This window comes from Cynocephalus volans, chromosome 9 (genome assembly GCF_027409185.1).
Source record: "Cynocephalus volans isolate mCynVol1 chromosome 9, mCynVol1.pri, whole genome shotgun sequence".
Taxonomy (NCBI): Eukaryota; Metazoa; Chordata; class Mammalia; order Dermoptera; family Cynocephalidae; genus Cynocephalus; species Cynocephalus volans.
The window spans coordinates 85,788,025-85,814,789 of NC_084468.1; positions in this window are offsets into that span (position 1 = coordinate 85,788,025).

Consider the following 26,765-nt stretch of genomic DNA (forward strand, 5'->3'; position numbering starts at 1 on the left):
GTTGTTTTCACCTTTTGGCTATTGAGAATATTATGAATAAATATTCAGGTACAAGTTTTTGTGTGGATATGTTCCCATTTCTCTTGCGTATACACATAGGAGTGGACTTGCTGGGTCATATGGTAACTCTGTGCTTAACTGTTTGAGAAACTGCCGGGCCGTTTTCCAAAGTGGCTGCACCATTTTACATTCCAGCAGTAGTATATGAGATTTCTCCATGACCTCACTTGTCATGTGCTCTCATCTTTTGGCTTTACATAGATTCTTCTATGTGACAAAAGAAATGAGATAAAAATATACGATTTGCTTCTTAGGCAAAAGAACCCACTATTATTAATATTCTAAGAATATTCTTATACAATGTGAACTGGCTTTTTTTTCTGGATGTACTATAACAGTTTGGATGGCAAAGGAAAAATCCAATGCTGAACGCAAAGTATGTGAAAAATATTTGCTATATTACCGTCTAAATAGTGAATAGCCCAGTCTTCCCCACCCCACCCCCTTGAACTGGTAAACTCTTACTCATCTTTTGGTTCTCTGAATGCCTTCCCCAGGTCACCGGTTTGAGACAAGTCACCTTGGAATGAAGCTCCCATAGCACCTTTACTTCCTCCAACAAAACATGCATCAAAGTTTTATATCATTACTAGATTAATCTCTTTCTTGTCCTCTAGTCTGTGAGGTACTGGGCAGAGTGTTCTTGACTGTTTTTCCCACAGTATCTCCAGCATCTAGCACATGAGTGCATTCTATAAACATTCATTGAATAAAGGAGCAAGGAAGGTTTTCCAGTAAGAAGTTTTCTTGCTTACCAAACTTTTCAGTGAACGTGTATAAATTAAGCTTCACCAAGGTGTTTGCTTTGTTTATGAAAAGCCCACGCTGCATCTTAGCTCTTTGACACACTCCAAAAGCAAGCTTATTTTATCAGCAAGTTCCTCCCTGAGTCAGCTAACACTAAGGTATGTTCAATAGTTGTCTGGAAACTATCCTAATCTTCCCTAACAGAGGCCAGAGTGTAGCTGAAACAGCTCTTCTGACATTTGGGAAGCTCTGATTCTGTCAGTCATTTTCTGTTCTTTATCATGTTTTTTCAAAGGAAAAAGCTGTTTTCCTGTGTGTGAGGACATTCTCTCCTATCTAATAATGTTCAATTGTCTTTCTGTTCCATTAGTGTGCAGGAAACCACCTGTCCAATTGAGATCAGAGCTATGAATGTCAAAGTGTTCATTTTATATAGAGGTGCAGCTGTCAGATCAGGGATGAAAGGCTTGCCCTTAATAAAAACAAGTCATTTTTACCAATATGACTGTAGAATTTATATGAATACAGTTATCTGGATCAAATGATTGGCATTCACACTTTTCACGCTCCCACCATGTTAACAATGACTTGGTTTTTTCCCCTTTCTCAAGTAAAAGGACAAAGGAAACGTTCTAACCTCTGCTCCTCTCCCCTTCAGTCCTGCTCCTTCTACTGTGGTCCTTATAAACCTCTATATCAGAGGTTTCATAAGGTGTCTCACACTTGAGGGATCTGTTTTATTTGACCAATAGCATATAAATGTGTTTTGGGGATTAAGGGTCAGTATTTAAACATTGGAAATTTTTACATAAAAATTCAGATTTCCAACTTTTCTTGAAAAATCAGGCACTAGCAACACCTGAGTAGTATTCCCAAAGGCAAATACTATAGTGCAGCTGCTAAGATGGTCCTCGATGATCCCTACCTCCTGGTAGGCATGCCCTTGTGAAATCTCCTTCCCTGAATGTGAGCTGGACCTGGTGGCTCACTTCTAATGAATAGAATATAGTAACTGTGATGCGATGTCACTTCTAAGGTTAGGTTACAAAAATACTGACCTTCTTGTTCTCTCTCTCTTCTCCACTTGCTCTGGAGGGCAGCCAGCTGCCCTGCTGTGAGCTCCCTAAGGACAGCTCCGTGTGGCAAGGAACCAGTACCTCTAGCCAACAGTCAGCAAGGGGCTGAGGCCTGCCAACAACCACGTAAGTTTGGGAGTGGATCCTTCTCCAGTTGAGCCTTAAGCTGACACATAAACACAGCTGACACTTTGATTGTAGTTCTATGAGAGACCCTGGAACAGAGGATGCAGCTAAACCATGCCTGGATTCCTGGTCCACAAACACTGTGAGAAAATGTATGTTTGTTGTTTTAAGCCAGTAAGTTTAGGGGTAATTAGTTACACCGCAATAGATAACCAGGACAATAACTATTAGTGATCAGCTGGAGCTGAGCACAGCTGTGCCCTTTGGCAGGCATATGTCCTCTGTGTTTGTATCTGTCCGGCCCACCCGCAATCACTGAGACCCTGCTCTGTACTGTGGAATAATCCACCACCCATTCAGTCGCCCCATCAGGAACTAGAGTCATCCCTCTGCCCACCAGTGACTAAGCACTAAGGATATACCTCTGGCTTTCATTCCCTCTTCTTCATTCTGCACCCCCCTATTGTGGTTCAGTCCCTGTGATGATTTTCCTGGGACTTTGGCAACAGTGTCCCTATTCCTCTCTCGGCTTCCTGTCTCACTCGCCTCCAATTCACCTCTCCACAGTGCTGCCAGAGTTTCTAAACTCTCTGCAGGATAGAATCCAGACTTTTGGCTTGTCTTCCAGATCCCTCCAGGATGACCAGGCCTGCTTCACACTCCAGCTGCATCTCTCCCACACCCTCCTCACCACTGCCTGGAGCCACGCACTGCCGTCACCACAAAGCTCCTCACGAATGCTCAGATGTGCCGCGCTATGTCCTACCCCTGTGCTTTTGCCCACACCGATCCCTTGACCTATAGTGAAATATCTCTCTCTACCTTCTCTGCTGGGCGACCACCACCTTATCTTTCTAGCATTACCTCCTCTGTGAAGCCAGGTTTAAATCAGACCCCAAGTAATCGGCCGCTGCTTCCTGGTGCCCTGTAGCCTGCAGCTCGCGCTGCTCTCTTGGGGTCTGCGTCTCTCACTGCACTCACTTCCTCCCCGCCGTTCTTCTCTTACTGGGTAGTGTGTGCCGGAGGAAAGGGTGGCGGGATCGCCACCTCAGTGCCCTCATTGTTCAGCACAGTGGCCGGCACAGGGAGGGTACTCAGTTCACTAAAGGATCTCCACAAAACAACAACAACAACAACGATTCCCTTGTTTCCCCTTAATGCTCCCACTTGACAGTTCTGCAACCTGCAATGGAAGCCACCCGAATTTTCTCCTTTTCATCCTTCAGGTCACAGCTTAAATGACACTCCCTCAGAGACCATTCCCCAATCCCTTAGACCACACTGACATCCCCTTTGGTAAGACTCAGCATCGTTGTAATCACATGGCATTCTAGTGATTTCATTGTATATTAGTTTATTTAATCCATACAGCAATCCAATCGGGATTATCCCCAGTTTACAGATGAGGAAACTGAGGCCTTTGAACGCAGGCAGTCTGACTCAGGGTCTGTGTGCCTATCCGACTTCTTTAATGCCTGTTTATCAGCCACCCCCCCCTCCCCGACACACACACACACACACACACACACACACACACACACACACACACACACACACACACACAAACCATCAGACAGCAAGTTCTAAAAGGGTCAGGCCTAACTTGTTGGCAACGTTCCCCAATCCCAAACCCAGCACCTGGCACAAAGCAGGTGTGTTGATGGATTGAGTCCAAGTTCCTGAGAACGGACTGACAAACTTTTGGAACCCAGTAATTCATACCTGGGCCCCTGGGTCAAGAGATACAACTCTGAGTGGCCCACCTCATAGAGCCAGAGAGAGTTTGCCACTTTTCATGACAAGACCAGGTGCCTAAAGCTTGATAATGCAGAGGTTTCAGAGCTGGTTTTTACCTCCTCAGGAAACAGGAGACATCTCAGCACCATATCAGGGCATGAATGTCCTGGTGACTCTGGCCATTGAGTGGAATCCAGGAATGACCTTCAGCAATGTACCAACTTCTCTTCAATAAAAGAGCTGATGTCTGTTAAGCCCTTCTACAGTGTTCCAGAAACTCTCTGCCATAAGCTCAGATCCTCACAACAATTTTTCAAGGAAACTTGGCTGTGAGGATTTGAGATCACAAGGGGATACTCCATGAGGACAGGGCTCTATATTCTAGCACCTAGAACAGCTCATCATGGCATAGGGTGGGTGTTAAATTAGCATTTGTTGAGTGACTTTTGTAGCTGAGGACACTGAGGCTCAGTAAACGCCAGGGACCACCCCCTTCACCACACAGCTGCTAAGCTGTGCAGTTGGGATCTCAATGTGAGGCTCTCTGGGGCTATGTTCATGCTTTTCCCACTACGTCATGCTTACTCCACATAATTTCCCATTCTCAAGAAACTTCTCAGTGTTGTTAGGGTCTTCAAGGTTGAGGGGTGAGGGACACATCACCCAGGGCCCAAAGTGTGGCTCTGAAAAGATGTATTCGTTGGCTTGGACTGGCTGTGGATGTCAGAGAATTTCAGAACCCTTTCGGTCTTAAAGCAGATTGGGGCTGTGTAAGTGTGGACACCATATTCTGAGGGACTGGTGACTCCCCCTGCCCCATGGTTCCTGGGTCCTGTCTTTTTCCTTCATTGTCACTGTTTGCAAAAAAAGTCAGAAAGGCTCTCTTTGCATTCTCTCTTTTTCCTGAACTTTCATGTCAGCAGGCTCTCTTCTTTTCCTGAACATTCGTGAGCCACTGATGTCCCCTGTTAAATGTGCTGCTTTCAGGACTGACTTTCAGGCTGGATTAAAAGATATGCAGTCCTGTACAAGCGTTAACTCGTGGCCGTGTGCTGTATTTTTAAAGGCCCAGAGAGCTGCCAAAGTATGAAATGACATATCTTTTACAAATGACTGACCTCATTTCAATCTACAAAAATACTAGACCCATTATTTATGTGGATTACCTATCCCCTCATTATAAATCTTGAAGAAAATTTCTATTCTTCACCCTTTCATGTTACATATTTTTGAGATTCTATTTCTGTTACTTGCAAAAAGTTTAGCTTCCAAAGTACTGTGGTTGCTCTGGAAAAAGATGAACTATTTTAACTAGTTATAGAACAGGTGCTGTCAGATATGAATTTATCAACCTCCTTGTCTACTATGTCCTTTCTCTTTTGGGGGTGGGGGGGAGCTGGCCAGTATGGAGACCCAAACCCTTGACCTTGGTTTTGTAACACTGAGCTCTAACCAACTGAGTTAAGTGGATAGCCCAAATGTCCTTTCTTATTTGGGGTGTGTGTGTGTGTGTGTGTGTGTGTGTGTGTGTGTGTACATGTGTGTAGGAATCAGAACATGGTGATGGGTCTGCGAGGCAAGTAATGGGTATGGAAGCTCTGTTAACATCTGATTTAGGTAGCCATGGCTCTCAATTTACAAATTGAAAAATTGGTAACAGTTAAGTTCAGAGAATATGTGCCTATGGAAGAAACTGATCTAACTAGACTTGTATGTTAGTGAGTGAGGCAATTGGTCACTACATGGCATAATTAGAGTTCAAATTATACCAAAAACAAACTACCTGAATTTTAATACTGTTAGGGTCAGGTTTGCTACCCCCGCTCACAGTGCTGTTAATCTGAGTGTTAACAGGGAAAGTCAAATGTAGATTAGATCAGACTGTAGAAGCAGTATCTGAAATGGAAACTGCATGGAATTTAGAATCTCAGCTCTGCCTTTATTTGCTGTGTGTTCTTTGGCAAATCCCTTATCCTTTCTGAGCCTCACTTCCCCCCATCTCTAAAATAAATTTAATGATATTTACTTCACAGAGTTGTGGTAAACATCTGATGGGAGAATGTTAGTGACAGCACTAATGCGTCCCACCTATCTCCCTTAAACTGGGGCTGTCATCTCACCTTAACCTACCTGAGGCTTAAACTGATGACTGCATAGTGCCCACAACAGCTGCATCCCACTCTTAGCTTTCCTCTGCCTTTCTCTCAGCCGAGGATATTTTACACTTTGTGGTTCTCTCTTACTCTTAATATTCTTGGGTTATCTCATGTTTGCTAGTCAGATCATGAGTAGAAAATGAACAGACTCTGCTAAAATTTGTAAGTGTTGGGTGAAAGAGTGAAATGCCGGTTCAGGCTGTTTTTGCCAATCATCGAACTATGCATGTGTTACTATGCAACCTGGCGCTTGCTTTACAATTTTGGGAGCCTTGACACTTTATCTCCTCAGCACCCTGTAATCAGTCATCAACGAAGAGGCTTGATCTCAGGCCTCCAACCTATCATGTGCGGAATCTCAGAAACGCAGGATGGACCAGCATCGAGGTTACATGCTCTGCCTCTGGAGTGAGACAGCACACTTGTGAATCCTGTCCTGAACTGCTAGCCCTGGGCCTGTGAGCCTGCCAAACATCCTTGTGCCTCAGCCGCCCCACTGTGAAATGGGGATGTGACTAATGCTTCCTCGTTAAGCATTAGTGTTAATGTTAATATCAGCATTGGTATTATTTCAGCTTTTTGGTCTTGGAAAATGAATTTGTTCAGATCAGATTCTACTGGTTACAAGCATGGAAGCCATTCAAACAAAGTCAAGTAAAAGGAGATTATCAAGAGATATGAGAGATTCTCAAGGAAATACAGTGTGGAAAGTACAGCCAGGCCTAATGGGAACCGGAAGGTCATCTGCCTTGATATCTCTCTACCTACATGCACTCGCTTATGTATGCACGTGCACACACACACATATACACAGATTTTTTAATCATTATTTCCCTCTTTGCATTTGCCCCAGTCTCCAAGTGGAAGATCAGCATTCTCTGTTTCTCTTGGTTTCTGCTCCTCCATACAACTTTGACTTGCATGTGGTCCTAACCTGCTGCCATGGGCCAACTCTGGTCCTGACTCTACTGGGACTTAAATATCCAATTTTCACAGCCATGTGACTACAGGCACTGCATTTCTTCAGTGAAATTCTAGATAGAAGCTGACTGAATTTTGACCAGATTGTGGATTGTTTCTTCCGGGCTCAGATATGGTACCTTGGTCAAATCTTCTGTGATTGGTGAGTGAGTCACATGATACTGGAATCACTCTGTCCAAGGGGTGCAGGCAGGGCCCAGGAATCTAGAAGCAGGAATTCTATCATAATTAAAGATTTAAGAACACAAACTTGACTGTAACTATGAAAACCATTAAATTTTAATTTTCATAGAAAAATCTTTTCATAATACATTACTCATTTTCCCATGTTTTATAAAATAACTTTTTCTGATAAAAGAAATACATACATATTATAACTTTTGGAAAATATACAAAAGAATATTAAATATAAAAATAAATCTCAATCTCACCACTTAGAGATTAAATTGGTTAATATTTTCATATATTTCTTCTTTCTTCACCTAGTATATTTTTTCATGTTTGAAGTTATAACTATTATTTCATTACATAGTTTTTCTTGGTTTGAGTCCTCCAGGAACAAATTCTGAAATAAAGATTCAAGAATACATAATTTATTTTTAAGGCGATTTCAGGAAACACCAGTAGGAAGGCAGTGAAGAGACACAGGGAAGGGGAATGTTCTGGTCACTACTGCTGTGTAACAAATTACTCCTCAGTGGTATAAAACAACTTCCATGCTCTTCTGCATCAGATCTTAGGCATCAGTAACTCAGGAAGGGCTCAGCTGCGATCCTGAGCGACGACCAGAGCATCTGCATGTGGTGCTCCAACATAGCAGCTTCAGGGTTGTCAGACTTCTTACCCAGTGACTAGTTTCCCTAAGAGTGAGTGTCCGAGGGGACCAGACAGAAGCTGATGGCCTCTTATGGTCTAGCTTTGAAAACCAGATAGTGTCATTTATGCCATACTCTTTTAGTCAAAGCAGTCACAAGCCCACAAGGGGAGGGGACATAGACTCTACCACTTCACGGCAGGAGTGCTGAAAAATCTGAAGCCTTAAAAAAAAAATCACCACAGGGGTCGGCCCCGTCGCTCACTCGGGGAGAGTGCGGCGCTGGTAGCGCGGAGTCCGCGGGTTCGGATCCTATATAGGGATGGCCAGTGCGCTCACTGACTGAGCGTGGTGCAGACAATACCGTGCCGAGGGTTGCAATCTCCTTACGGGTGAGGAAAAAAAAAAAAAAAATCACCACGGAAAGGAAGCCAACATAGTATATAATTAACCCAATTGGCACTGTGTTGCACAGGGAGCTGAGTTCTGCTGGAGAAGTTTAGGAAATTTTGTGTAGAGAAAACATCTCAAAATTGTCCCTATGGAAGGCTGAGGAAGCTAAGGTATTTAAACAGCAGTTTGTCATCAGTAATTGGTTTGGGCTGGGCAGTGGGAGGAGGGAGTGTTCCCCAGTGTTGATGTCTAGCACACTCCTGGCCCGAGGACAGCCTCAGGCAGAGTTTCATGTGTTCACAGCCAGCTTTGTTCTGTACAAAGGTGAATGCCAAGGGGTTCTGAGGGAGCTACCAACAGTATCTGCTACAACAGATCTTAAACATTTTTTCCTTGTCATTAAGTATTCTTTGTGACAACTTTTAATAGTTACATAGATATTTTATTTTGTTTAATTAACATCTCTGTGCATAAAGCTGAGGACTGGGGGAAACAAAATCCCTCCACTGTGTCAATTAATGCCATCACATGTTCTCTAATCTTATTTATCTTTCTAGTTTTCCTTAGTCAGCTCCTTCTCTTTACACCAAACTTTCACCTCTTTCCCCAAGACCCCTTTTCAACTTGGACCCCTTTTACTCTCAAAAGAGACCTAATCTGCTTCAGTGAGAAAAATAGAGGTCAGTAGATGATTAACCTCACCTTTGTCTTTTCCTGCCTACCCATTTTCTACCTCTAATCCCTTTCTCATTCCCTTTCTTTCAATCTCAGAAGGTAAGAAGTTCCTTCTCCAGTTCGAGACCAGCCTTCTATCTCCCCATCTCTACTTGAATCCCAGCCCCAACCCCACCTGACTTGTTCCTACTTCCTCCTGGGTCTTATCTCATTAGTTCTCCTTTATCTTCAACCTCTCATTCTTTGCTTCTCCTGCCTCCCTATAGACATGCCCAAGCCTTTCTCCAGAAGGAAATAACCTGCCTTTATCTGTCTACAACTAACTGTATAATCGCTCTTCTCCTTCCCATTCATTCCTCAGTCCGCTGCCTGGATCTTCTGCCCCGTGCCTCTTCTGAAACTGCTCTTGCTGTCATCAACCATCAAGCACCAGTTGCCTGCCTGGCTCTTAGAGCCCTGCTGCACTGGAGTCCGCCGCTTGCTCCCTTCTCTCTTAAAGCTCTCTGTTCTCTTGGCCTCCATGACTCTGCACTTCCCTGATTAACCATGTCTTATGAACGGTTCTGCTCTCTCTCTTTTGCTAGCTACCCTTCCTTTGGCTAGTCCAAAAATGCTGCTGTTCCCTGTTTGCTTTTTGTCTACACTTTCGCCCTAGGTATCTTCTTCCATGCTCGCATTGTAGGTCTGTAATCCCTTATCAGAAAACCTTGGGCCAGATGCTTCAGAACTCAGAATTGTTCAGATTCATTGAGAAAGGCAATAAGGAGCTTATACTGAAAATTATGTGCTGGTCCCAGTAGGGTCTGGGACAGCACCTGTAATCAAGCATATTGATATTTCTGTAGCGAAACAAAGAAATATATTCACACTAAATAGGATTTTTTAAAGGGGCTATAAATAGTCCTCATATTTGAGGGTACTTCAAAAACTTCATGGAAGAATTCATATTATCATTTGATTCTATTTTTCCACAAACTTTTGAAGTACCCTCATATGTTCAGGTCAGGTTTTGGTATCAAAAGGGCTCAGATCTGATCAGGGTTTGCTACTAAATGAATTTTTAAAAGACTATTGTTTTTTAGATTTTCTTTCTTTTCTTTTCTTTTCTTTCTTTCTTTCTTTCTTTCTTTTTTTTTTTTTTTTTTTGATTTGGAAATTGCCCAAGAACCTGGAGTTCTAATTTCCAAAGGCAGGAGAAGATGGGTGTCTCAGTTCTAGAAGAGAGAATGAGCAAATTTGCCTTTTCTCTGCTTTTTTATTCTATCCAAGCCCTCAATCAACTGCACGGTGCCCATCCACATTGGTTGGGGGCAGATCTTCTTTAGTCCACAGTTATTCAAATGCCAGTATCTTCTGGAAACACCAACACAGACGTACCCAGAAATAATGCTTTACCATCTATCGAGTCAAGTCGACACCTAAAATTAACCATCACAGATCCAAAGAATTAAATGACTTTTTAAGGTCTTCCAGTAATATGAAGATGCACCTTATGTGAAAAATAGTTAATGGTAATAATGAATCTGATGAAGAAGCAGGAGAAAGAGAGAAAGGAGAAAGAAAAAAAAATGGAAAGGAAAGAAGTGTGAAGAGCCAATAATATGGATCTTTTGATGGGTAATTAAGGGAAAAGGATTGTCATGGCTTATGACCGAATAAGGCTTTTCCCAAGCAGCAGTAAAGAATGAGAATATTGGTTTAAACGTAGAAAATCTGCTACAAACAGAACATCTGAAGGAAGTTTTGTTTTCAAAAGAGGGTGATAAGCACATCTGCCACAGAATTAGCATTCGTTAGGGGTTTTCGTGCTATGAACTTTGCAAGTCTGATTACAAAGAAAATGATCTTAAGATCATGAGTTTCCTTCTTGCTTCTGTCCTTATGAATATTACAGTTTATGAGACATTGAGAGGGTTGAAGCAGAGTGTTAAATAATAGATGTTTAGTTAAATAAAACAAGATAGCTAAGTCAGAGAAACTTGTTGAAGAGATTCACAGAATTGTGTCCTCAAATAAGAATTTTTCATAATTAAAGGACTTTGAGAAACCTTTTCAGACTTTTCAGTTCACAAAATGGTACTTAAAAAAATTGTTGTGACAAGACTTCTGAGCACAAAATATTAAAACCTTAGGAAAATAAAACAGAATGGTGTTTTTTCCACCCCCCTTCTTCAAGGAAGTAATGCAAGATAGCATAGCAATTAAGAGTCCAGGTTTGAGAATCAAAATTCTTGGGTTCAGACCCTAGCTCCATCACTTACTGGCTGCACAACTTTGCGCAAGTGACTTCATTTCTCTTTCTAAGCCGTAGTTTTCCTATTTGTGCAATGAGAATAATTGTACCTACTTCACTGAGTTGTAGCAATGATTGGATAAAATAATATACATAAAGTACTTAGCACATTGCCTCTCTGGCACATATTACTAGGTGCTCAGAAAATGTTGGCTAGTAGTACTATAACATAATCAATTATTTTTTTCCACCAGAAGTGGTTGTACAACCATATTAAATGACTACTTTCTCACAGTTACTTTGATATTCATCTATTGATCTATTCAGACTACCCCAAAGTCCGAATGGATTACACCATAATCTACAATGATGAGGAGGCATCTTACGTGAGGAAAGAGCCCAAAATATGGATTTTTTAATGAGTGATGAAGGGAGAAGCATCCTTGATGTGGGATCTACAGCCTGTTACATATTGGACCAAAACAGAAAAGTTATCAGAAATCAGCCCAAATGCTTAATTCCAAGGACACCAACTCTCAGAAAAGGATTTCATTGCAAGGACCAGTGTTACCACCTTCTCTCTGCAATTTGCATGTAAGACGTACTCAGGATGAAGGGTGCTTTCCTCTGACTCCCTCCTTTACTTGATGGAAACAACACTCTGTGATCATGGGAATGAGGACTACCCCAGGCCTCTAGGGAACCCCTTTCTGATTCTCTCTTTTTTCCTTTTTCGATTTTTTTTTTTTTTTTACTATGGTAAAATACACACACAAAATTTACCATCCCAATCATTTTTAAGTGGTCAAAATTCAATACACTCATGTTGTACAAACTATCACCACCATCTATCTCTATAACTCTTTCCATCTTGCAAAACTGAAATCCCTTACCCAGTAAACAAAAACTCCCCATTTTCCCTCCCTCCATCTCCTGATGACCACTTTCTGTCTTGATGGTTTTGACTACTCTGAGTACCTCATACAAGTAGAATCATAAAGTATTCGTCTTTTTGTGACTGGTTTATTTCACTTAGCATAATGTCCTCAAGGTCCATCTATGTTATAGCATGTGTCAACATTTCTTTTATTTTTTTTTTAAGACTGAATAGTATTCCGTTGTATATCTATACCACCTTTTGCTTATCCATTCATCCGTTGATGGACACTTGGGTTGCTTCCACATTTTAGCTACTGTGCAGTGCTGCTGTGAATATGGTTGTACAAATATTTCTTCAAGACCCTGCTTTCAATTCTTTTTTTTTTTTTTTTTTTTTTTTTGTGACTGGTAAGGGGATCGCAACCCTTGGCTTGGTGTTGTCTGCACCGCGCTCAGCCAGCAAGCGCACCGGCCATCCCCATATAGGATCCGAACCCGCGGCGGGAGCGCTGCTGCGCTCCTAGCACCTCACTCTCTTGAGTGAGCCATGGGGTTGGCCCCTGCTTTCAATTCTTTTGGGTATATACTCAGCAGTGGAATTGCTGGATCATATGCTAGTTCTATTTTTAATTTTTTGAGGATCGATCATACTGTTTTCCATAATGGCTATATCATTTTGCATTCCCAACAACAGTGCACAACATTCTCACCAACACTTGTTATTTTCTGGGTTTTTTTCTTGACAGTAACCATCCTAATAGATGTGAGGTGGTATCTCATAGTTTTGATTTCTATTTCCCTAATGATTGGTGATGTCCAGCACTATATTAAACAGAAATGTTGTAAGTGAGCATCCTTCCCTCATTTCTGATCTTAGAGGGAAAACTTTCAGTCTTTCACTGTTAAGTATGATGTTAGCTGTGGGTTTTTTTAATATGTGACTTTTGTTATGCTGCAGTACTTACTATTCCTAGTTTGTCGAGTGTTATATCATGAAGAGTGTTAAATTTTGTCAAACGCTTTTTTTGCATCAATTGAGACAATTACGTGTTTTTTCCTTCATTCTGTTAATGTGGTATATTACATTAGTTAATTTTTATATGTTGAACAATCCCTGCTGCTATGGATTGAGTTGTGTCCCCTAAAGTTCCGTATATTAGAAACTTAACCACCACTATGATAGTGTTAAGGGGGTGGGAAATCCTATCATGGTAATTGAAAGGTGGAGCTTTGAAGAGGTGATTAGACTGTGAGGACCATGCCCTATTGAATGGATTAATCCATTGATGGTTTAAGGTAGTCACGATGGCTTTATAAGGAGATAGTGAGGAGCTTAGTCTCTTTCTCTTACTCCTGCCATATTTGCCATGAGACACCCTGGAGTGCTATGAAGAGTCACCACTCACCAACAAGGCCTTCACCAGATGTGTTCCCTGGACTTTGCAGTACCCAGCCTCTGAAACTGTAAGCAATAAATATTGTTTCCTTACAAATTACCCAGTTTTGGGTATTTTGTTTATAAGCAACAGAAACAGACTAATAAATTCCAGTAATAAAACTTACTTGGTCATTGTGTATAATTCTTTTAATATGCTGCTGAATTCAGTTTGCTAGTATTTCATTGAGAATTTTTGCATTAATGTTCATAAGGGATATTGGTCTGTCGTTCTTTTGTTTGTTTGCTTTCTCTTGTAGTACCTCTGTTTGACTTTGCTGTCAGGGTAGTGCTGGCTTCATACAGTGAGTTAGAATGTGTTCCCTCCTTTTCAATTTTTTGGAAAAGATTGGGAAAGATTGATATTAGTTCTTTAAATGTTTGGTAGAATTAACTAATAAAGCCAAAGGTCCAGGGCTTTTCTTTGTTGGGCAAATTTTGATTACTGATTACGTGTCTCATAATAGACCATCAAAATATATGAAGCAAAAACTGAATTGAAGAGAGAAATAGACAGTTCTACAATAATAGTTGGATATTTTGACACCCCACTCCAAATAGTGGACAGAAGAACCCGCCAGAAGATAAATAAGTATGGATTTTTGATTACTTACCAGTTATAGGTCTATTCAGATTCTATTTCTATGTGATATAGTCTTGGTAGGTTTTGGATTTCTAGGAATTTGCCCATTTTATCTATCTTACTCAATTTGTTGGCATACAATTGTTCATGTTACTCATTTACAATCCTTTTTATTTCTGTACAATCAGTAGTAATGTCTCCACTTTCATTTCTAATTTTGGTATTTTGAGGCTTCACTCTTTAGATTTGTCTATTTTGTTAATCTTTTCAAAGCACCAACTTTTGGTTTCATTGAGTTTCTCTATTGTTTTTCGATTCTCTATTTCATTTTTCTGTGGTTTAATCTTTATTTTTTCTTTCCTTCAGCTAGCTTTGGACTTAGTTTGTTCTTTCTCTAGTTCCTCAAGTTGTAAAGTTAGGTTGTTGATTTCAGATATTTCTTGTCTTTTAATATAAGCATTTATAGCTGTAAGTTTCCCCATTAGCACTGCTTTCAATGCATTCCATATGTTTTGGTATGTTGTGTTTATATTTTCATTCATTTTTAAGTATTTTCTAATTTTCCTTGTGACTTATTCTTTGATCCCTTGGTTGTTTAGGAGTGTGTTGTTTAATTTCCACAAGTTTGTGAATTTTCCAGTTTTACTTCTGTTATTAATTTTTAACTTCATCCCATTGCGGTCAAAGAAGATATTTTGTATGATATCTATCTTCGTAAATTCATCAAGATTTAATTCGTGGGCTAACACACAATCCTAGAAAATGTCTTATGTGTGCCTGAGAAGAATATGTATGTTGTTGTTGAGTACAGTGTATTGCCTATGTCCATTAGCTCTAGCTGGCTTATTTCTTTACTTATTTTCTGTCTGGTAGTTCTATTCACTATTGAGAGCAGGGTACTGAAATCTTCAACTATTATTGTAGAACTATCTATTTTTCCCTTCAATTCTGTCAGTTTTTGCTTCATATATTTTGATGGTCCATTATCGGATGTGTAAATGTTTGTTAATTATTATATCTTCTTGCTGTATCAAGCCACTTATTAATAAATAATATCCTTCTTTGTCTTATCAACTTTTAAATTTGAAGACTATTTTGTCTGATATTAATATAGCCACCCCTGCTCTCTTTTGGTTACTGTTTGCATGGGATATCTTTTTCCATCCTTTCAAGCTATTTGTGTCTTTGGATCTAAAGTGAGTCTCTTATAGACAGCATATATTTGGATCATGTGTTTTTATCTATGCTGCCAATCTTTGTCTTTTGATTAGAGAGTTTAATCCATTTACACTTAAAATAATTAGTTATAAGAAATGGCGTGTCATTTCTCCATTTGTTTTCTATACTCTTTATAGCTTTTTTGTCCCTTATTTCCTGCATTAATGCCATCTTTTGTATTTAGTTGATTTTTTTGTAGTGAAATGTTTAAATTCCTTTATCATGTATATTCTATAGCTATTGTTGTTACCATGGGGATTAGCACTCTAATTTGAATTTATGCCTATTTGAGGGTGTAACTTAGTGATAGAGCAAATGCTTAATGTGCATGAGATCCTGGGTTCAATCCCTAGTATCTTCATTCTTGTTTCTAATTCACCCACCCTCACAGGAGCTCTCTAAGAAGGCTGCCATAAAATCTCCCCTTGCTGAATTTATACCAGCTTAACTTCAGTAACATATAAAAACTTTGCTCCCTTATAACTCCCTACCCCTGTTACTGATGTCACAAAATTACATCTTTATACATTGTGTGCCCCCAAAATTAAACTAATAATTTTTAAAAACTGCATTAATCTCTTAAATTCTGTAGAAAACAAAATGTGGAGTTATAACCAAAGTTACAATAATATTAACTTTTAGACTAACCATTGTTTTTAAAAATGCACCAGGCTCTTAAATCACACAGAAAACAAAAAGTGGAGTTACAAACCATTGTTATAATAATAGTAGCCTTTATAATTGTCAATGTTTTTACCTTTATTGAAATCTTTATTTCTTCATATAGCTTTGAGTTACGTTTAGTGTCCTTTTATTTCACCTTGTAGGACTCTTGAGCATTTCTTCCAGAGCAGGTCTAGTGGTAATAAACTCCCTCAGCTATGGTTTATCTAAGAATATTGTAGTTTCTTCTCTTTTTAAGGGCAGTTTTGCTGGCTATAGAATTCTTGATTAACAGTTTTGTTTTGTTTTTTTTCTTTTAGCACTTCAAATATATCAGCCCACTGCCTTCTGGCCTCCAAAGTTTCTGATAAGCAATCTACTGATATTCTTATTATGGATCCCCTATATGTGATGAGTCACTGTTCTCTTGCTACTTGCAACATTCTCTCTTTGTCTTTTGAAAGTATGATTATAATATGTCTCAGTGTGGGTCTCTTCATGATCATCTTACTTGGAGTTTGTTTAGCTTCTTAGATGTTTGTATTCATGCCTTTTGTCAGATTTGGGAAATTTTTAGCTATTGTTTCTTCAAATATTCTCTCTGTCCCTTCTCTTTTTTTTTCTTTTTCTTTTTTGGGACTCCCATAATGCATATATTGGTCCTCTTGATGATGTCCCACAGGTTCCATAATATCTATTCATTTTTCTTCAATCTTTTTTCTTTCTATTCCTCAAACTCAATAATTTTGTCCCATCCTGAAGTTTACTGATTCTTTCTACTGCCTACTCAAATATGCCTTGGAATCTCACTAGTAAAATTTTCATTTTAGTTGTACTTTTCAGCTCCAGAATTTCTCTTTTACTTCTTTTTAGGTTTTCTGTATTGATATTTCCATTTTGTTCACACATCATTTTCTTGACTTTCTCCACATCTTCTTTTAGTTCTTTGAGCATCTTTAAGACAGTTGTTTTAAAGATCTGCCATCCAGTCTTTTTCTGGGACGGATCCTGTGGATTTATTTTTTCCTTTGAATGGGCCAAACTTTCCTGTTTCTCTACATGCCTCATGATTATTATTATTATTATTATTATTATTGTCAAAAACTCGATACTTGAATCTAACAATGTAACTCTGGAAATCAAATTCTCCCTCTTCTGTGGGGTTTTCTCATTTTTGTTATTGTTTTCTTTTTTTTTATTTTTTATTTTGTCGATATACATTGTGGCTGATTATTGCTCCCCATCACCAAAACCTCCCTCCCTCCTCCCTCCCCCCTCCCCACAACAATGTCCTTTCTGTTTACTTGTCGTATCAACTTCAAGTAATTGTGGTTGTTATATCTTCTTCCCCCCCCCCGTTTTTTTTGTGTGTGTGTGTTTGTGTGTGTCTGTGTGAATTTATATATTAATTTTTAGCTCCCACCAATAAGTGAGAACATGTGGTATTTCTCTTTCTGTGTCTGACTTGTTTCACTTAATATAATTCTCTCAAGGTCCATCCATATTGTTGCAAATGGAAGTATTTCATTCTTTTTTATAGCTGAGTAGTATTCCACTGTGTAGATGTACCACATTTTCCGTATCCACTCATCTGATGATGGACATTTGGGCTGGTTCCAACTCTTGGCTATTGTAAAGAGTGCTGCAATGAACATTGGGGAACAGGTATACCTTCGACTTGATGATTTCCATTCCTCTGGGTATATTCCCAACAGTGGGATAGCTGGGTCATATGGTAGATCTATCTGCAATTGTTTGAGGAACCTCCATACCATTTTCTATAGAGGCTGCACCATTTTGCAGTCCCACCAACAATGTAGGAGAGTTCCTTTTTCTCCACAACCTCACCAGCATTTATCGTTCAGGGTCTTTTGGATTTTAGCCATCCTAACTGGGGTGAGATGGTATCTCAGTGTGGTTTTGGTTTGCATTTCCCGGATGCTGAGTGATGTTGAGCATTTTTTCATATGTCTGTTGGCCATTTGTATATCTTCCTTAGAGAAATGCCTACTTAGCTCTTTTGCCCATTTTTTAATTGGGTTGCTTGTTTTTTCTTGTAAAGTAGTTTGAGTTCCTTATATATTCTGGATATTAATCCTTTGATAGATGTATATTTTGCAAATATTTTCTCCCACTCTGTTGGTTGTCTTTTAACTCTTTTAATTGTTTCTTTTGCTGTGCAGAAGCTTTTTACTTTGATATAATCCCATTTGTTTATTTTTCCTTTGGTTGCCCGTGCTTTTGGGGTTGTATTCAAGAAGTCTGTGTCCAGTCCTATTTCCTGAAGTGTTTCTCCTATGTTTTCTTTAAGAAGTTTTATTGTTTCAGGGTGTATATTTAAATCCTTAATCCATTTTGAGTTGATTTTAGTATACGGTGAGAGGGATGGATCTAGTTTCATTCTCCTGCATATGGATATCCAGTTACCCCAGCACCATTTGCTGAAGAGGCAGTCCCTTCCCCAGTGAATAGGCTTGGTGCCTTTGTCAAAGATCAGATGGCAGTAAGTGTGTGGGTTGATTTCTGGATTCTCTATTCTATTCCATTGATCAGTGTGTCTGTTTTTATGCCAGTACCATACTGTTTTGGTTATTATAGCTTTGTAGTATAGCTTAAAGTCGGGTAGTGTTATGCCTCCAGCTTTATTTTTTTGCTCAGCATTGCTTTGGCTATGCGTGGTCTTTTATTGTTCCATATAAATGTCTGGATAGTTTTTTCCATTTCTGAGAAAAATGTCTTTGGAATTTTGATGGGGATTGCATTGAATTTGTATATTTGTTATTGTTTTCTTTAATGCTATAGGCTAACTCTGTGCCAAGCATCCACCTAAGGTTAAAACTTAAGATCTTCTCAGGTATTTTCTGAACCTGCACTTTTCCCTGGATATGCCCAGTCACTTTCTAATTTTTCCTGTGTATACAGTTGTTTTTAAGTGTCTTAGTCCTTACTGTCCATCTTCCAAAAAAGGGAAAAGAGAAACATGTAGAGGGGTGGAGAATAGCATGTCTGCCCTTTAAACTCCCTGAAAGTCACTTGGCCTGAGCTGAAGAGGCTTGCAACAATGGAGGAGGTGCAAACACTCTGGCAGCCCACTTCTTTGTCTGCACCTCCATGATCAAAAGCAGTAATCATCATTCAGGGCATAGATCCCCAATATTTTGAAGTTGGGGTTCTTTTTGTCCATCTTAGCTCCTGCAGGCTGTGTGCAAATTGCCTCAGGAACACATGCACACCTGCCTGCCATAGCACTGTGGGTGGGGCATGGTTAGCTACTACTGTGCAAAGAGCTGAAACTGACCAAAATTAACCTCAATTTACAATCTAGGCCTTCCCTGGAAGTTGCAAGCCTTCAATGGACTCCAGAATTTCAAAGTAGTTACACCAGACAGATTCTGCCAGTGCAATTGTTGCTTATATGGGGAGACAGATTCCTGGTGCTTTTTACTCTGCCATCTTCCCAGCCCTAATTCTCTTTTAATGCCGTGTTCTATAAACAGTTCCTCCACATCCACTAGCTACAGACTATGAAGGGTGTGAAAAAAATCACAAGAATGGTCTTTGTCCTCAAGGAACTTTCAGTGTCAAGATGAAAGTTGACTTGCTTACATATTATTATATGTTGGCAGATTTCTCTCTGGACAAATGTATCAAGACAAATGAAAAATTTTTAAAAACCACGAACAGTCACTCCTGTTATTCCTCCCAAAGAAAAGAATGTACTATCGACACAATTTATGGCAGTAACGGAAAATCCAGGATGAGAAACAAGTTTTTGATGTTTTGGTTCTGGAATTAGAAATTGTGTTGTCCCAGAAAGAGAAATACCACATGTTCTCACTTATTGGAGGGAGCTAAAAATTAATATATAAATTCACACACACACACACACACACACACACACACAAACCGGGGAGGAGGGAAGAAGATATAACAACCACAATTATTTGAAGTTGATACGACAAGCAAACAGAAAGGACATTGTTGGGGGGGAGGGGGGGAGGGAGAAGGGAGGGAGGTTTTGGTGATGGGGAGCAATAATCAGCTACAATGTATATCGACAAAATAAAATTAAAAAAAATAAATAAATAAAATAAAATGGTCCAGCCATGGTGAACAGTGTAGCAGTCTCTCAAAAAGTTAAAAATTATCATGTGACCCAGAAATTCCACTCCTAGATATATATTATACCCCAAAGAACTGAAAACAAGTCTTCAAACAAAAATTTGCACATGAATATTTATAGTAACAATATTCACAATAGCCAAAAGGTGGAAACAATCCACGTGTCCGTCATCTGATAACTGGATAAACAAATGTGGCATATCCGTACAACTGAATGTTATTCAATCATATAAAAGGAGTGAAGCATTGCTACATTCTGTAACATGGATAGACATCAAAAATCATGCTAAATGAGAGAAGAAAGACACAAATGTCATTACTGTATGATTTTTTTGTACATGAAATGTCCAGAATTGGCAAATCCATAGAGACAGAAAGCAAATTAATAGTTGTCAGGAGCTTAACAGCTATGGAGTGTCTTTCTGAGGGTGGTGAAAATTTTTTGGAGCAAGATAAAATGAAATTGCATGACACTGTGTGTATCCTAAATGCCAATGAATTGTACACTTCAAAATGTCAAAAATTGTGAATCATATGTTATGTGAATTTTACCTCAATTAAAAAAAAGGTCTTATTAGGGACGTAAAAAAGTTCTCCATTGTTCCTCCTCAACCCTTTAGCATTTTCTCAACAGATTGAGTAAAAGTTTGAATTGTTCTCTCTAAAAAAAAAAAAAAAAAAAAAAAAGAAATTGTGTTGTCCTAGCCCAATGTGCCTGTCATTAGCCACATTTGGAAAGAACTCTCATTTTACTGGCAGTAAAACTGGCTTTAAAGCATTTCAGTTTCTTATTTGTATAAAGTTGTATAACGGCCTTCTTTGGTCCCTTCTATTTCCCTTTGGAGAGGTAGAAGGAACTCTCCCAAGGTCTGTGGTTTCCTTTACATGTATTTGAGAAATAAACAAAGACAAATCTTGATTGTACCATGAAGTTCACAGTTTCCAACTTCTTTGGCTGAGGTTTGAACCAATTCTTTAAGTTCTGTTTCCTTCTTTGCCCCCCTTTCCTATGCCACCAATATTGCTTGTTCCAGGGATTTGTTATAATTATAGAAGTTTTGTGATCTTTTCTGGTAGGCTTCTTGTGGATCTTGCATGGAAAGCATTCTGCATTGGGGCATATTTCTTTATGTAGTATGTTTCTTATGTAAAACAACCTAATCTTCCTTTGAAGGAGACCACATTTAGAAACAGAAACTTAGAAGTCTGGGTTCTGATATTTTCAGTGATAGGTGATCTAAGCAGGAACCTATAGAACACCAGGACTGTATGTTTACCTAATGGGTTTTTTAATAAGCTAGAAGTTTCTTCAAATTGGGAGATTTGATCTTTAACTTATTAAAAAGAATACAACATGATATGAGCATCTAATATGAGATTCTATATCATTTTGAGTTATACCCTATGTGCTATGTGGCTACTAGTAGAATAAAAGGCAATTAGATTAGATTAAGTTCACCATTATTCTGTGAAGTAAGTTAAAAGCTATATCTTGAAAAATCAGAAGGTCAAGTCTGGTCATTTTAGTAACTGGCTGCAATGGGAGAGACTATGCAGAAGTCCTATCACAATAAAGAGAGAAGCATGAACCTCATGTTTCACAGGGGGAGGAGAAGAGAGCTCATATTGATTAAGTTGCTGAGTGCTTTTCATATGTTGTTTTAAATAATGTCAAAATGCTATGAGACTTCCATTATCATGACCTGCTTTTAAAAGAGGAAATGGAGGGGTTAAGTAATTTGCCCAAGGCCATGTGGCTAGAAAGTGATGGAACATGGAACATTAACAGATTCCTAAGTTTATCTTTTTGGCACTAAATCATCTGATACATAGTTTGTTCGTTTTTCTTATACTAAAACTTCCCTTTTATTAGATAATGCATAGCTCAGTGTCAAAATACATTGGCTTTATTACCTTGATGGAGTACAGGACTCATTTTAGGATTATATTAGAGTGCATAAAGTAGAAGAGAAAACAGGTACTGTTTATTTTTCACTGAAGAACCCTAGCCTTGTGCTTTCTTTGTAGCGGGTGCTTCACGAATGAATGAAATCTAAACAGTGTCTATGTTTAGATTATTATTCCCTGAGCTCAGTGAAGAAAGATTAAAAGAAATACTAAACTATTTGTAGTTGTTATTATTTATGAAGTTCATTGGTCAACTAGGTTATGAAAATCTTATTGTAACTTGTATTGATACCCTTTTAGAACAGAACCATATTAAAGGTGAGGTTTTGGGGTCTGCTTCATGCTTCCAAGGAAGGCCTGTGGAAACTGTGACCTTGGGAAGGTCACTTAACATCTCACCTTATTTCCTTCATTAGTCTAATGGAGGTAATTCCTTATTTGCCTAAAGGTGGAGAGTCTTCATAGATGTTATTTTTTGTCATTGTTAAAAATATTTATTATGATACAGTCTATCATGAACAAGTCAGTAGAGGTTCCTCTTGGCCACAGATGCATCTGTGAAGTGAGAGCCCTGTGCCATCCAAGTGGTGAACAGTTGAACGATGTACCATTTCTCATTATACCTCCACAATGTTCCTATCCATTAATTGCTTCCAAATCCAGATGACCAAATAGTCCCTTATCTCCAAAGCAGGCTTAAAGTAGTTGGTGCAGACATTCCAGGATCTGCACTAGTCTTAAATCCCAGGTAAGTCACAAGAGAAACAAAGCTGCAGTAGATGGCAAGCTGTCTGCCCTTGAAGAGCGGCTCAGCCTTTGCTTGGCCTCTTGGCTCAGCTTCACCACGGTGACAGCCAGGGCAGCGCACTGAGGTGATGGGTGGTTTTTGATACCCCTTTTGGTAGTTTCTGTGATATGAAAATCCTAACTCCTTAACATGTGATATGGTCCCATTTTACCCTCTGGCCTTTTCTCTTACACTCCCCTTTCTGCAGTTCATGTAATCCAGACAAGACAGTCCTGTATTCATCTAAAAGTACAGCATAGAACTATCTAAAGTACAGCATAGAACTGTAGTTAATGATACTGTCCCCCAGACATGCCCCAGCTCTCCCACTCCAGGACTTTCTTCCACTAGAATCCTTTTCCATCCCCACTCACTCTTCAATCTTCTCTCTACAAACTCTCGAGTTGCTTCAGGGCTGAGGCTGTGCTTTGCCATCTCTGCATTGCCCCACATCTACCAGACAGCCTGCTGTATTATATGAGATCAACAGATATCTTTTTGGAGTAAGAAAAGATGAACAAAAACAGAATCCTATTGGATGGAGAAGATGGTAATATCACCAGTTGTTGCCAAAATGTCAGTGCTGCTTTTCTACCTGGTGATCCCAGCCCCTTCCACACCGAATCTATACTCAAGCTACATGTTGCCCTTCACTGTCATCTTATCATATTCTTACACTTTTTTTAAAGCTATCCTTTCATGATTTCTCTTAAGCCAAAAGGTTAGGAGAAGTCAGAGCCCAAGCACATTTATGCTCCCCCCCGTACTTAAAACAGTCCTACTTGAGAAAAAAGGTAATTAAGTATAATATGAGGTGTCTTTAAGAAGTTGATGGAAGATGTGTAATATGAAAAAACTATGCATGGATTTCAAAATTTTTTGCACCAAAATAAATTCATGCTAACTTATTATAACAGGTCTGAACAGGATCTACTTTGAGGCACTAATGAGGATAAGGCATCATTTTGAAAAGACCCCCTATCAGAGCAACATGAATTCTGCTAAAACTAAAGCAAGAACAAACATCACATTTATGATGAAGCTTGAGTGAAAGAATGGTGAAATCATTTATGCTTTATGAAGACTTATGGGGAAATACCCCAGAGAAATCAGCAGTTCACAAATGGATAATTCATTTTAAGAAGGAACAAGATTTTGTTAAAGAGGAGGCCCTTGACAGCAGACCATGTACATCAATTTGCAAAAAAACAATTAATCTTGTTTGTGCCCTAATTGAAGACAATGAAAAATTAACAGCAGAAACAACAGCCAACACCATAGACATCTCAATTGGTTCAGGTTACACAATTCTGACTGAAAAGTTATAGTTGAGCAAACTTTCCAATTGATGGGAGCCAAAACCATTGCACCCAGATCAGCTGCAGACAAGAGCAGAGGTTTTGAGACAATGTTAAACAAATGGGACCAATATCCTGAAGCATTTCTTCAAAGAATTGTAACAGAAGATGAAACATGGCTTTACCAGTGTAATCCTGAAGACAGAGCATAATCAAAACAATGACTACTAAGCGGTGTTAGTGGTCCAGCCAAAGCAAAAGTGGACCCATTAGGAACAAAAGTCATGGCAACAGTTTTGGGGGGGATGTTCAAGGAATTTTGCTTGTTGACTTTCTGGAGGGCCAACGCATGATAACATCTGCTTCTTATGAGAGTGTTTGGAGAAAGTTAGCCAAAGCTTTAGCAGAAAAATGCCAGAGAAATCTTTATCAGAAAGTCCTCGTCCTCCACAACAATGCTTCTTCTCATTGTGTGAGAATTTCAGTGCACAGTCATTAGGCATCTATATTACTGTCCTGATTTGGCTCCTTCTTACTTTTTTTGTTTCTTAGTCTTAAAAAATCTATAAAGGGCACCCATTTTTCTTCCATTAAGAATGCCCTAATTGAAGGATACACACACACACACACACACACACACACACACACATATTTTTTGGCAGCTGGCCAGTACAGGGATTCAAATCCTCAACCTTGGTGTTACAGAATTGCGCTCTAACCAACTGAATTAACCAGCCAGCCCAATTTTTACTTTTTAATTCCATTTTTCCACAGACTTATTGAAGTCCTCTCATATATGAGGGAAATGGCACTCAAGGATAGTTACTGATGTGAGATAGAATTTAGTTTAATAAGCATTAGGGCAAATAATGCTTTTTGGATAGTTACTAAAACCAAAGAAGTGTCTTGAAACCCTGACTGTGCAGAGCTCTGTGTCCACGCAAATTCTTAAGAAGAATGAGTTTGTAGGAACATCTGTGGAAGGAGAGCTGCCTGAAGAGCTCAGGTATGAGCCACCAAACTTGATGGTGCAGAACGTGGTCTAATCCCAATTACGCATTTATTGAAAGTCCCTGGGTGGTGGACGACATGCTAGGCTAGTAAGAGCAATAGCCACTATGTATTGAACCTATCAATGGTGCTAGACAAATAGTAAATATCACCTCATTTAATCTTTCCAGCTACCCCTGTAAGGTAGGCATCACTATCCTCATTTTACAAATAAGTAAATTGAGTCTTGTAAAAGGTAATTCAGTTGCACAAGTTCCCACAAATATGTGGCAGAGCCATGATTTAAATCTGGGTTTCTCAAATTCTAAACCCATCTCTTATTCACCTTATTTCTTAGGAAAAATTTTGCCTTATAACTGAAAATAACTGTTCTCATAAAATAGTCACAGGGCAGGATAATATATAACAAAGTGCTAATTTTAAGCATTGATAAATGGTGTCGATTTCTGATAGTTCTCTAAAGCAGTAACTATGATCAACTTACCCATATCTGAAAACAAATTAACATTGAGTAAATACTTATTAAGTGGATACCTTTGGCACAATCTTACGCAAGTTGCCTTTAGATACATTAAACAAATGTTCCTTACAGTGATCTGTGAAATGGGTATTATTATCATTACCCACAGTTTACAGAAAAGGAAACTGACACTCAGGTCAATCATTTGTTTGGGCTGTGTTTTCCAAAATGTGGTTCGAAATGTGGCTAGAACTTTTGGGACAGACTCTCTTTCCACCAGATTACTCAAGACAGTTTAGTTTCATCAGCATCAACTGTACTATATTACCATACTTATTTAATTGGTTTGCGTGAATCACTACCCCTGGTAGAAGGTGAGCTCCTTGTCTGGTCCCTGGTGCAAAGCCTCAAGGGCATGCTTATAGTGACCTGAGGAACAATTGGAGAGTTTTGAGCAGAGGAGTGGCATGATCTTGACCTACTGCCTTAACAACATTATTCTTTGTTGAGAAGAGACTGAGGGGGCAGTGTGGGGAATGGAAGAAGGAGAACAAAGCTAGAGGCGATGGCAATTTTCAGACAGGAGATGATGGTGACTTGAACCAGGTGGGTAGCAATGGATGCAGTGAGAAGTGGTCTGATTCGGGATGTATATAGATTTGATGACAAATTAGATGTAGAGTATGAGAAAAATGGAGGAATCAAAGGTAACTTCAAGGATTTTGACTTTATTGTGCAGGTATCTCTTTCTCTTCCATAAACTGGTTTAAGAGTAATAACATCCTCTTTACCAGCTATTGATTTAGTAGTAGGCATGGGGCCTGATTATAGCCAATGGGATATGGCAGGACATCTGCTGGGAGCAAAAAAAAAGAGCCACAGGAAGAAAGTCACTCTCTTTTCCCTCTGGATATAGTCGTGCCTGGATGTGTACCTGTAGCATCTCCAACCGTGTTGTTACCAGGCTGAGGATGAACTGATATGGAGGTTGACAGGGACATGGAATGAACTGGGGTCCTGGGCAACATAAGGGAGCCAACTGAACAGCTTAGCTCTGAACTTCCTCATCGTGACACTGCATATTTCTATATTACTTAACAGAGCTCCGGGTGGGATTTCTGTTACTCGCAACTTAAAGTATCCTGATCTAGTAAGCTCCTTTGTAGGTTTTACTCCTTATCCTTTTTGGAATGACATGTAAAAGGATTTAGAATATTTCCAATGTGTCCAAAACAACAGATCCTACACTACAGCACTCTGGGCTGAAGGAAAAAAATGTGGTAGGAGGAAAAGGATGTATAAAAAACCAGTTCCGTAGTGAAAGTAGGAAACAAATTATATGTACATTGATTTATGAGATGGAAGGACACAAGTCAGATAGGAACTGTGAGTGCAAAGCTCTC